Here is a 12089-nt window from a genome sequence, read left to right as displayed (position 1 = left end):
TTACAAGCTAACCCCTCCCCTACTTGTTAAATCACAACTCTTTGAAGCTGTCCCTAAACCTGATCTTTCCTCCTCTTAGCAGCCTGTCCACTCTGGGCATGACATTTCCGTCTCTGGCTGAGGTAAGGATGCTGCTCCCATCCAGGACGGCTCTATCCTTCAAATGGCATCAGCAGTCTTCTTCTTTCTCTTGCTCCTTCTCTCATGAAACCTTTCTGCACCGCTGAGCATTCATAACAGACTTCTTCACCTAACTGTATCTAACATATCTTGTTCTCTCTCCACTCAGGACTACCTCAGGAATAGGGACGCGGTGTGCTTGTTTTTACTTCCTGCAGGTGGCACTAGAGACACATGGATCACAAGCAGGTGGGCGCAGGGTTGTGGAAAAGTCAGCAGCCCTCAGAAATGTCTGGGTGCAAACTCTAGTAGCTGGGGCTGGGGCAGGAGTGGGGTGGGGCCGGACAGGGGGAGTAGGGTATGACTGAGGGCTGTTCTCTCTGGAACTCATCTCCTCTCACCCGTTTGCAGAGAGAAAGTAGGACTTAGTCATATATGTGGGTTGTAGAAGGGGAAAGCAAAACAGGGATAAGGTTCTTTGGAAGGTAGAGCTCAACAATTTCGAATCTACTCTGTATTTCCAAGAAAGCTCAAAATAGTCTCATGTAGCTTCTTACGTTTCTTTAACCAGAAGGCAGCTTTGTGTTAGGATGCGCATTCAGCAGAAATGCTTCTTTCCCTAATGAGGCCTGGTGCCTGTTGGTGTTGCCTGACCCCCAAGCTATTCAACAGGGGAGGATGCTGGAGACGATGTCTGAGTTTCCCATTACTGAGAAGCTCACGTATTTAATGGCCATAAGCCACATGGGAGCTTTGTGACTCAGCACAGGGCTTCTGTGTGGGATCTCCATGAACATCTCAAGAGTGGATTTGTGGGGAACAGCCCACCATTCAGACTAGTTATGTGGGTTCTCATCATGTACGGTATCTGGTTCCACATTCCAGCCAGTGGCCTGGAAGAGACTCAATTCTGAGACAATGTGGACAAGAGATAGGGTGTCTGACCCTGAGAATTTACCAATACGGGACAGCTATGAGAGTCCTCGTCTTGGCAAGGACAAGAGTCATTCTTATGTGCCCTGCGCTACTGCAAGGGCTCTGTAAACGTTCAGGTACAAGGGTCCAGTGACTCAAGTCATTGTGGAATGTCAGAACTGGCAGGGACCCTGGGGGCCACCTCCGTTTATGGACTAAAGCCTTGGGAATGTCAGAGGTGGTTTGACCTCTATAACGCCATAAAGCCATATGATAGCAACATTTTTTGCATTCATTCAGTGGGAAGCTATTCCCTGCTGGCAGCACATGAAGAAGCGATAATCAGGTGAAGAGTGAAGGCTTCTGCAGTCAAATTCCTCAAGTGTATAACATACCATCAGCTTCCAGTGTTCAGTCTCTGTCTCTCTGTCTGTTTCTCTGTCTCTCTCTCTCTCTCTCTGTCTGTTTCTCTGCCTCTCTCTGCCTCTCTCCCTCTCTCTCTCTCTCTCTCTCTCTCTCTCTCTCTCTCTCTCTCTCTCTCTCTCTCTCTCTCCAGATGATTGCTGACCCCCTCCTACTCCTTTGTCTCTACACGCTGCTTTTCTGAGGAAACTTAAAGCCCTTGACCCTGTCCCCTGAATAAGCTGAAACCGAAGTTCATGATGCTGCTAAATGACACATCACTGATACGCACTCTGGAATCTAGAAGTGGCTGGAAAAGAGTCTAGTTATTCTTAACTAAAGGATTGTCCTGTAGGGGGTTAAAAACAGTGAGGGACACTTGTTGCCCTTGCAGAGGACCCAAGTTTGGTTCCCAACACCCATGTTGGATGTTGATGGATCCTGTGCCTGTAGCTCCAGATCCCGTCTGACCTTTGTGGTTACTTGCACACATGTGGTACACACACACACACACACACACACACTAAAAATAAAAGAAATCTTTTTAAAAAATAAAAAGATCATCCTATACCAAGAAGGGGCTGAAATAATAATTTATGTGTTTTAATTTTCTCTTTATGAGCAGTCCTTCAGCAGCCAACCAAGCAGGTTGTCTTTGCATCTGTGAATCTCATTCTGATCGAAGCTTACACCTTTTAGGTTATAAAAGCTGCAGGGAGTTCTGTCTATGTTCTTCCTCCTTGAATCCCTTTGAGAGCCAAGGAACAAAGCCAGAGCAGACGCAGAGGGACCAAAACAGATTTCCCTTCAAATCAAAAGAGATTACGATGAAGTGAGGGAGAATGTCTAGGAATGACAGGACAGAGAACATCACGACCATCACCATCATCATCATGACCATCACCACCATCGTTGTTGTCACCATCACCACCGTCATTGTCACTGCCATTACCACCATCATCACCACCGTCACTGCCATCATCATCATTATCATCATCGTCAAAGGTGTTGTGAACATAATTAAAGCTGACCCTGAGGAAGGTGGCAAGGACCTTACTGCTAGACTAAAATGGACCTAGCCAAGGGTGAAAGACCCGCCTATGAGCTGAGCTCAGGTCCATAAATGCCCCAGTCTCCATCAGAGAGAATCTGCTCCTGCCTGTGTGCCAGGGGAAGCGCACTGTTTCTTCTGCCAGCATCTAGAGAAGACTTAATTCTTCCAGGAAACCATCTATATGCGGCAGTGAAACAAAGTCCAGAGCTTATGAGTGTCCTGGAGACTGAGAGAAACAATCTCCTCATGAATAGTATAAACTGGGGGCCAGAACCTGCTTAGGACTCAGCTTTCAGTGTGGCTCTGTTTCAGGCAAGGAAGCCCAGTGGTAGGGTAATATTTTTAAATATGTAAATGCCTAGATCTTTCCACACTTGGAGACTCCATTTTCCTCTTGGTATTTAAATGTCTTTGAAAAGTATAACTTCTTACTTTTTATATATGTGTGTTCATGTGCTCATGATTGTGTGTGCTCACATATATGTATATGGGCATGTGTGCACATGTGTGCAAGTGTATATGGAAGCCAAGGAGTAACCCTGAGTATCATCTTTATAAATGACATCCACATCTTTGAGTCGGGGGACTTTTACTGACCTGGAGTTTACTCCAGCAAGGGATCCTCCTGTCTCTGCCCCTTCATGGCTAGGGTTACAAGCACGTACCACCATGCCTAGGAATTTTACATGAATTCTGGGGATTAAGCTTGGGTCATACCTAAGGCTGACAAGGCAATTACTTCCTGACAGTCCTGGTTAGCTTTAAATGTCAATGTGACACTGTCTATTGACTAGTCTAGAGTTATCTAAGAGGAAAGCCTTCATGGAGGAATTGCCTAGATCAGACTGGCCTGTGGGCGTGTCTGCAAGGGGGTTGTCTTGTTAATTGATGCAGATGATCCCAGCTCATTGTAGGTGGGGCTGTTCTCTGGGCTGATGGTTCCGTGCTATATAGGAAGGCTATCTGAGTGTGAGCCTGAGCATGAGTCCGCAAGCAGTACTCGTCCATGTTCTTGTGGGACTTCCTTGGTTGTGACTGAGGTGATGTTACATGGCATAGCAAGCAGGCGTGTCTTCAGGCTCCTGCTGTGAGTTCCTGCCTGGACTTCTGTGCTGTACTCTAACCTGTAAGATGACACAAACCCTTTCCCCCCTTCTGTTGCTTTGGTCAGAGTGTTTTGGTCGCATTTTTATGATGGCTACAGAAAGGAAGCTGTAGAACTCTAACTGAGCTTTCTCTCCAGCCTCTGAATGGTATTATTTACACAAGAGATATCTTGCTTTGCTTAAAGAGATCAGGAACCAATTAACTGTCAAAATGCTGCTTGTTACGGGCTAGCTCTATGTCAACCTGACACAAGCTAGAGTCATCTGAGACCAGGAAGATTCAACTGAGAAAATGTATGCCTAAGATTCATCTGTAAGGCATTTTTCTTAATTAGTTATTGATGGGAGGGGCAGCCCATATGGGTGGGGCTACCCTGGGCTGGTGGTCCTGGGTTCTATAAGAAAGCAGGATGAGGAAGCCATAGGGAGCAATGCCCCTCCATGGCCTCTGCATCAGCTCCTGCCTCCAGGTTCCTGCCCTATGTGAGTTCTTGCCCTCACTGATTTTGGTGACTGACGGGCTGTTATAGTAAAATGTGAACAAAACAAATCTTTTCCTCAGGTTGTTGCTTTGGTCATGGTATTTCATCATAGCAAGATTATCCTAACTAAGACACCATGTGTCAAGCATACCATTTGGATGATTTCATTTAACCTTACGACATCACCTGTTTCAGATGGCAAAACTGATTCTTGAAGGCTAAGCAATGTGCTTTGATGAATCATGTTGCTTGGGTTTAAATCTCTTATCACCCGTACAATCAGAGTTTGGAGTGCACATACACTTCCCTAAATGAGAGTATTGCCTTGTTCTGCAGATGCTTCCTCAACACAAGGATATGTGTTTGAGGAGGGGGCACTTCAAAAAACTCACAAGAGTCATAATGCCAAGGTCATACAAACATTAAACAACCACTGTGTTGGGGTTTGGTCTTTTGCTAGCTATTGCAAAGCTAAGTGCGGGCCCCCAAAACTTGGTGTCTGCACATAGCTCTGTGACCCTGCCCTCAACTTATTTCTGATTGGTAAATAAAGATGCCAACAGCCAATAGCTGGACAGAAGAGACATAGGTGGTGTTTAGGTTTCAAGGACTTGGGGTTGGAGAGGAACCACAACAAGGAGAGAGAAGAAAGGCCAGGGGGAAGAAGAAGAAGTTGCCATGGGTTCGGAGTAAGGAAAATGTGCCCCTGTGGGCTGGCCAATTGGAGTTCAGAGCAGCCCAGATGAAACATGGTAAGTAATAATTTGGGGTTATCAACAGGAAAGTAGATTCTATTAGCATAGAGGGTAGGCAGCTGCCCAGGTCTTGGGTTGTTTAAGGCTTATTGTAAATACAAAGGTGTGTGTGTGTCTTTCATCCAGGAACTTAAATGGTCTAAGGTGGGGTAGAAACCCTGGGTCGGGAGATCACAACACACTGTGAGAGGAGAAGTCTTTGGTGGGGATGCAGTGAGGTAGTGCTCATGAGTTATTATTCTTCCTAGGTGAAGGCTTTCTTGTGCGGACCCCTTCTCCTTAAGGAGACTTGATCTGCTCTTTGACTCAGTCAACTGGGATTGGATGGAATCCTTTCTCTAATCTCTCATGGGTTACTCTATCTGGGGTGAATAAAAATAGGCTCCCTAGGATACAGCTCACAGCACAGCCTGCTGTGTTGTTAATCCTTCTGGCAGCCATCATTTGAGGAGAGCTCCCAGGACCCTTTGGGCTGAGGGGAAAAGGGAGTTGTATGATCTTAGTCTGCTGCACAACAGAATGACCTCTGGTTTTCCAAGTTCCCTCCTCTACCATTAGATAGGCCCCAGCTTCCACATTACTAGCTGTAGTTAGTTATCTGTTAAGACAGTCTGTTCTGTAAAGGGTTTTTTTTTTCTTTCCACAGGTAAGGGAGAGCAGAAAATATTGATATCTTTCTACTTGGAAAACATTTCTTCTTTCTGCTCAAAGCAGCTGTCTTAAAATGTTCTCTGAGGAGCTGGTTGGAGTGCTCCTTCTACCCTGGAACAGTCAGTTGGAAGGACTATATTAGAATGACCTTGATGTGGGTTGATTTCTTGAGTAGATGCTCAAGCAACAGACTTAAACTCATCATAAACAATGGTTTCTCATTAAAAAAAAACAACAACAACCTGTGAACATTTTAATTTCTCCTCAGTTTAGAGACACCTGAATTGGCTGGAGACTCTGCATTCCCTCTGAGAAGGATACATACGATAGAGTAGAAGTCATTTTCAAACAGAGGAACAAGGGGCATTCTACAGGGAGATCATCCTCTCTTCTCTCTTTGACACTTTAACCATTTTCTCTAAATTAAAAGCCCCAAGTTTATTAGCCGTCACTTCCTTGGTTTGTATAAAGAAATTCAAGCATTTCATGTTTCCCTATGCCCTAATTAAAAGGGCTTTATTAAATGGTGCAGCGGTCCCAATACCAGTGATAACTAATTAGAATCATAAAATGTTGATAAATTCCTGGAGGGAATTTATCTAATCAATGCCTTTCATCTTTTAGGGGGAGAGAATAGCTGGTGTGGTATGTGACTGGTTACGCATCTGGGACCGGAGCTGTAGCTCCCACATCCCACTTAGTTCAAGAAAAGCAGCCCTACTGTGAGTGGTCGGAGGACACTGCAGTCTAACATTGTAACAGCATGAGACTTCAGTTGTACATATGCTAAACCTATAGAAGGAAAATAAAAATAGTCCTCTATTCTAAAGATAAGACCAGGGATGCTTAGAGGCTGGCAGGGGAGCCCTATGAGTCTGGCTGGGCTCCGAGGTATAGTAGTACCTGGTGAAATCTTACCACGAACCACATATGTTCAATATTTAATCATGAGTCTATGAGGTTATAGTATAAGCCTTATAGGATCTTCAATTTAGAGAGGGAGATAAATAGGACTCATAAGTGACATATCTAAGGTCCTACACCCATGCCAGTTATCAGTACCCCAGCTTGCATTTCATAAGAGGTCTCTCTAGATACCAAACCATGTTCTTAGAGATGACAATTGCTTAGAAGTCCTTCTGGAAGACATTGGTGACTGTTAAGGCCTCTTTGGGAGGCTGTTTGTGCTTCTGGACTAATACAGGTTCTACACACCCAAAGAGCCTCAGCTGAACTAACCCTCTCAGCTGTGCCAGACCCGATCACAAATTGTATCCTCAGAGCTTTGGTAGGACAGAGTCATCCTGGGCTAACATTGATTTACATTCTGAATGTAACATTTAGAAAGTATCTTGGTTAGGGTTCTATTGCTGTGAAGAAACACTACAACCATGACAACTCTTACAAAAGAAAATGTTTAATTGGGGGCGGGGAGGCTGGTTTACAGTTCAGAGTTTTAGTCCATTATTGTCGTGGCAGGAAGCATAGCTGCTGAGGGCAGACATGGTGCTGGAGAGGGGTTGGGAGTTCTACATGCAGATCCTCAGGCAGCAAGAAGGAAGAGTGAGCCACTGGGCCTAGGATGAACTTCTGAAACCTCAAAGCCCACCCCAGGTGACACACTTCCTCTAACAAGAACACACCTACTTCAACAAGGCCACACTTACTAATAGCACCATGAGCCCATGGTGGGCCATTTTTCATTTAAACCACCGTAGAAATCTAAAGCCTGGAGGACCAGAGATTTGGTGTAATCTTAAGAGGAAAGAAACAAAGGTCTAGGTTGTCTTTTGTTTACACTCTGCTGTAAATGGTGGAAAACCAGACTGGTAAAAGTAGCAGGTTTTCATGGGACTTAGAAAATGTAATTCTTTCCGGCTGGATCCCCATTTGGCTGCTTGTCCTGTGGATTGCCATTTCTTGCTTGATCAGGTAACACTGACAAAGTGCACGGTTTGGGGGAGAGAAGACACAAAAGAACTGGATGTCAATGAGTATAGAGAGGCCAGGGGTAGAATTCCACCTACCGGGGAAGCCAATCAGAAGTCTGTTGCTTGTCTCCGGGCTTGCAAATATATGTCTTGCTGACACGGTTTGGAAACAAAGTATTTCCCACTACACCCCACTCCAGCCCACAAAGACTCATGTGTTGAAGCCTTGGTCTTCAGCCGGTTACACTATTGGCATTGGCTCATAAGGGGTTAATCCATTGATCAGTTTGTAGCTGAATAGTCTCTTAGGATGTGGGTCCCAACACAAGGAAGTAGGTCAGTTGGAGTGCCTTTGAAGGTATATTTTATCTTCACTCTTCTGTGTTCTCTGCTCCCTGGCTACCATGAAGAGAACAGCTCTCTCTACCTTGCCCCTCCACCGTCATTTCCTGCTTCATCTTAGCTCTAAAATGGGTAGAACCAGCTGACCATGGACTGAGACCGCTGAAGCTGTAAGCCAAATCAGCCTTCCCTCCTATAAGTTGTTTTTGTCAGAAGACTTGTTCTTGTGGCAGAAAGGCCACCAAACAGGAAGGCCACCAATATACACACAAGCACAACCCCAAGTTCCTGAGGCATATCATGCTTGGGCTCAAGCTGGCAGGTTGATTTTGGTTATAAGTGATGTACAGCACTTAACTCCAGGTAGATTCGGTTAAACGAGGGCGTGAATGGTTTATGCAAAAACATCCTGGAAAGGATTAAGGTACAGCTGGCTTCAGGGATGACTCTTGGAGGTGGTAGAGCTCAGGGGGAGCTACAACCCTTTTCTGTGTCCCATCTTCTTTTTGTGTGCTAGCTTATTAGAAAAATCAGAACTATCCATAATTTCCCTGCCTTCCCTCTGGAGAGTTGCAGGCCCTCTTCCTTAGCTGCATTCAGTGGGAATCTTCAGCTTAGAAATTGACTGGCTTTACTCCAGTCATGAGTACCCACCCCCAGCCCATCATGTGACAGAGGGGGTTCTTAGAAGTGGGTGCCAACTCCTATTTCCCACACATGGTGAGGCAGGCAGAGTACAGTTTCTTTAAAGGAGGGCGCAGTTCCCAGGATCATGGAAGGCTGCTGCTGGGTAGACATAACCTTTTTATTTTAGAAGTGGAACAGTGGCCTCACAGATTTTCGGCTGCAGAAAAGGTCAAAATGTGATTCTCTGCTTAAAAAGCACTTTATTACAGAACTAAAAAGGGGGACGAATGGGAAATGAAGTCATCGTTGGTTTTGCTAAGCACAAAGCAGGACTAACATTGACTATTCTGGTAGCTGGAGAACTGGCATTCTGACAACCCCTAGCCTTGCAATATAGCCCAGGGAAGCTGGTTTTGGAGAGCCCTGGAATCCTCTGGTCAAATCATCTCCTTGAACTCTACGTGTACGGGGGCTTCATCTCTCTGTGACTTATAATCATGACTCCCAAGGTAAGAAGTGATAGCGACACATAAAATCTTAGGCCTTATTCTGACAAGTAGTTGCTCAAAAAATTCAAAGGATTAACTCAGGGACTGAGCTTTAAAAGAAATAAAACTAAGGCTCACGTTTGCAAAGAAATAACAGGCTACCTTCTTTCCTACCGTGTTCTGCTCATCCAACACACACTCACAAACATTGCACGGAAGGCCTGCTTTAGCATAAGGCTGAGAAAAACCCACTGTCCTCCTGAGATGTGCTGTAGTCAAGAGGGACAGGTTGTTTCAAGGCCAGCCTAGGTCCTGCCCTTCTATCTCCTCAGACTGCTGCCCGAGCTCCCCCTCTACTCAGGCACACTAAGCACCAAATCTGCAAGCAGGGGAGAGGGCCACCAACTCTGGGTCCTGTTTGTCCCCTGCCTGGCCTTGGAGCCCCCAGTCTAGCCCCCTCTGATCCCGCGCAACAGCTGCAGGTCGCAGAATTGCCCCGCCCCGTCGGGCCGCGCGGGGCACCGCCCCTCACCAGGCTCTGGGGCGCGCAGGCCGGCACCGGGCCGCGCAGGTAGAGCTCGGCGCGGGCCCCGGAGACGGTGCGGCGGGATGGGGCGGCCCGGGGCCCGCGGCCTCCTGTTGCTCGCCGCCTTCCTGGGGCTCTGCGGGCCGCGCGGGGGCCTCGGAGGTACGCGCCCCAACTTCCCTTCCTCGCCCGGGGCGGGCCGAGTCAGGCGGTGCTGCGCGGAGAGGGTGGGCGGGAGCGGGGGTCGGGTCGGAGGCTGAGCGAGTGGGGCCTGCAGGCCAAGCGGGAGCAAGCGGGGCGCGCGGCCCTCAGGCCCCCAGGCGCGCTCAGGCCCCACGTCCCCGAGCTGGGCAGAGGGAAAGATGGGACGCGGCCCTGCTCACAGGCTTGCCCGCGGCCGGCCACTTCCAACTCCCAGCCCCAGCCTGTGCCCTACCTCCTCTCGGTGGTCTCTGAGATTCTGAGCTTTAAGGTCGTCCATCTGACCAGCAGAATGGCTGACTCCTGCGGGCAGCCCGGCTGCATCTTTTTAGTTTGGGTCTGGAGCTATTTGGTCTCATGTGACTGCAGTGCGTTGGGGGATCTTCTCTTCACCTGGGATATTCTTTGACCCCCTGGTTTCTTGTCCCTACACCATAAGGGACCTTAACTTCTGAGCTCAAATACATAGTGTTTTATTTTTCCCCCATGGCTTTTTGCCTCCCTTCAGATTACTAAGCACATGGTTCTTTAGAGTTTTAATGACTGAGCTCCACTTCCTAGGCCTTCCCAACATCAATTCAAAAAAGACTTCCAGGTGACTTTGGGGTTTTTGTTTGTTTGTTTGTTTGTTTGTTTTAACAGGAAAAATTCTAAATCATAGGTGTTGCATGTGCATAGTATTTGGATGACATTCTCTAGATTTAAATTCATTTTCGGGGTGGCCGAACAGCATCGCAGCTTACAGGATCATTGCGTGATGATGTCATTTGGCCGCTTTAGAGTAACGCTCCCAGGGTCACCTAGGTCCTTGAAGGCGCCTCATCCTTCCACTTGTTCAGGTGGTGAGCAGGCTCCTTGGAAAAGCTCTACCCCTTCTTCATCCTCCTTCACTTTTTCTAGGACCTCATCTGAAGGCTGCCCTGCTCTTTCAGGACTGATTCCAAGGGTGGGTGTGGCAAAGGGCGGGAGGGAGGCCTGTGGCTTCTATGACTGACTGAAGGAGCAGGTGCCTAAAAGGAGACTCCAAAGGGCAGTGAATGATGGCCTTTGGAAAAAACCCAGATGGCTTCAGACAGGGAGCCAGTAGCCATGAGAGCAGCAGAGGTGGGGGCAGGCCACATGGCGTCGGTCCTGCATGGTCACAGCAGCTGGCTCTGGCTGCTGGTGGCTGCATGGGTCTCGAGATTCCTGAACTCTTCGTTCCCGAGTTTTGGCACCAATGTTGGATTTTTAAAAAGATAAAGAGATAAAGAGTATGTTCTGTGGGTGTGTTTTTGGGCTTGTGCAGTGTGGTATCAGGGAAGGTGGAACCGTGAGGTCTGTGTAGGCCAGGCCTGTCTGGCTGCCCAGCCCACGTGGCAGAGCACCACGTGGCCACAGTGGCACAGCTCATGTGGTGGAAGTTTTGTGAGCCTCGCAGCTATGGATGGAGTTAGTCTGCAGCAGCGGTGGAAATTTACATGGGGTCTATGACGGCAAGTAGCAGCAGATGGAGTCCGCATGGTATAGCAGTGGTGGCGGTGGCGACAGGGTGGGACTTCTTACTAGTGGCCAGAAGTCACTGCCCAGTGCCTCTAGCAGCTAGCCTGCAGTGGGCAAGGAAAAGCAAGCATGTCCCATATCACAGCAATGTTCATGTTAGCTGTTCTTGTGGCAGAAGGCACTGCTAACACTCACTTTACAGGTCCCGGGCAGAGAGGGAGAGAGAGCCTCCCTCAAAGGCTCGGGTAGCCAAGTCCTTTGCGTGGGTGGAAACAAGTCTCAGAGAGGGTCCCTGATGGATGCAAGGTGTAGACCCAGAGCAGAGCTAAGAACCACAGAGGGAAAGGGAGCATGTCTGGTCATGGACCCGCTGACGGAAGAGGCAAAGGGGGAGGAGGGAGCAAGCAGGGTCCCCGGACTGCTGCTTTTCAGGCAAACCAGCTGACTGGTCGCAAATGACGGAGGAGGAGGGGGAGAAGCACACGAAAGGCTGACCTCTGAAGGAGACACGCTGGGGACTAGAGTTGGAGCTGATGCTCCTGAGAGAGAACAGTCTGTCCAGGCCTGGCCTGGGGTACTCAGCCATGAGAAACTGTCTTGAGAGGAGAGGGGAAATGTCTCATCCAAGGGGAGCAGTCCTAGAACGAGGTTCAGGGAAAGGCAGAGTTTGCTCTGAGCTCAAGAAATCTTTCCTGGGACCATGTGGACGGTTACTCTGGCCAGTGGGGAATGGGGAAGCTTACCAGTTCTAGGCTAGGCTAGTGAGCATGAATATCCTTTGGTAGCTGGTCTGATGCAAACCTGCAGACGTCTGCTAGAGTCATGGCACCAGTGATGGAAGGGAACCAGTGATGGAAGGGGATGTCTCAGTGGGCCCATGCCGAGGCATCTCTTCCCCCTGAGGGACCAGCTACAGGATGGCATAGTATAGAATAGAGTTTATTCAGGGTATGGGGAGGGGAGCCGGGAGGGAGGGAGGGAGGGAGGGAGGGAGGGAGGGAGGGAGG

The sequence above is a fragment of the Grammomys surdaster genome, unplaced genomic scaffold (genome assembly GCF_004785775.1).
Source record: "Grammomys surdaster isolate TR1022 unplaced genomic scaffold, NIH_TR_1.0 99, whole genome shotgun sequence".
Taxonomy (NCBI): Eukaryota; Metazoa; Chordata; class Mammalia; order Rodentia; family Muridae; genus Grammomys; species Grammomys surdaster.
This window is presented reverse-complemented; position numbering follows the sequence as displayed.